This window comes from Branchiostoma floridae, chromosome 1, assembly GCF_000003815.2.
Source record: "Branchiostoma floridae strain S238N-H82 chromosome 1, Bfl_VNyyK, whole genome shotgun sequence".
NCBI lineage: Eukaryota > Metazoa > Chordata > Leptocardii > Amphioxiformes > Branchiostomatidae > Branchiostoma > Branchiostoma floridae.
The window spans coordinates 27,340,782-27,342,384 of record NC_049979.1 but is presented as its reverse complement, the minus strand read 5'-3'; positions in this window follow the sequence as shown (position 1 = coordinate 27,342,384).

Genomic DNA, 1,603 nt, shown 5'->3' with positions numbered 1-1,603 from the left:
CTGCTGCTTACTTCACCCTTGCTTCCAAAATGCATAACTGCGCCGTGTACGTGCGTTCTTTACACTTATATACACATACATTGTACATGTACGCACATGGCATCCTTAATTCACCTGCTCCTAATTGGATTGCTTACACCATCTCCACTTCAGCAGGTACTACATGATTACAGAATTGGGTCTCGGACTAGCTTTTGCCATATCTGTCCTGCAAGCAACATACTTTGATATGCTGTTTGCACAGAGATGACTGGTCCACCACAGCTCTCACTTGTTCCATGCTATTCCAGTAAGTAACATCCTTGGAGTGGGTACCAGGACTCTCCACCCCACTCACATGTGTCCGTACCTCGCTGTTGTGGCCAATCAGAGTAATTGCTGAAATTGTCAGAGAAAAAGTTAGATGTTTAAATGCTTTTAAAAAGTATTTGAACATAAGACTGACTGACCTTGTGACCAGTCTTCATGAACATTGAGGTTTGACGTCTCAACGCTACGTGAGAATATTTGCCAGATTTTCTCTTCTGAGCAGCATGCTTATGGTGACCATAAAACAAATATTGTCCCGCTATTCCAGTACTCTGGAACATCTTATAATGCTTGCTCACTTACATCTAGACTATGACATGCATGTAATTAGCTGTTAACCATCATCAAAACAAATAAAATAAACACTGTCACCAAGATGTACAGCATAAATAAGCTTTAATCCTATATCATTGACGAGGCCAATTGCTACTACGTGTATCTCTAAAATCAGACCTGACTGAATTCAGCTCTTATTCGATATAACCAATGCCATTTTTGTGTTATATTCTTCTATCTAAATCTAGTTACACTGGACACTTGACCCTGTTGTTGACATAACCTGTTATTAGATATAACTACGCCATATAACACTCTTCGGCACATCCTAACCTGTTCCTCCCTGAATATCACACTGAACAACCATCGGCAGGACCCCCTGCTCCGGTCCATCAGGGTCGATGACGTAGAATGCCTGGTTGCTGAACCCACTTTTCTCTACTACTTCAGTGCAGCTAGATGGTAGATTACATGTATCTGTAAATAGCATAGTAAACTTAAAAATTAAGAATTAGAATTAGAGTCAAAATTTTAATTAAATCGGCGACTTCATACCTCCATTCAATATTTATAGCTTCAGTAGATTTTTGGCAAATGACTTAACATTGACATAATTTATGCATGGTAATGTTCATAATTTTCTAATTTACACATTCTCCGTGTATGAAACATATACCACTTTACTATAGACAAGTAATATTAAGCTGGCACCCCAAGGCTGGAGGGGGGAATGTACCTGAACCACTCACTCCAGAGGAAGTAAAAAATCATATTATTTGGGGATCTAGTTATGTCATTAATCATAGGAGCAAGAAAAGGAGCACAACTTTGTACTTTAAGAATTGGATAAATTCAGGAATAAGTCATATGTCTTACCTCCAGAGCAAGGCAAGGGTGCCTTCTCGGTTTTATTCTCCAGGGCTGCCACCCTCTGCTCAAGTTCATCTATCTCTGCATCTATTGAGGAAACGCAAGAGCATCCATCAGATTAAATTTCCTTATCTAAATCCACTGTCTC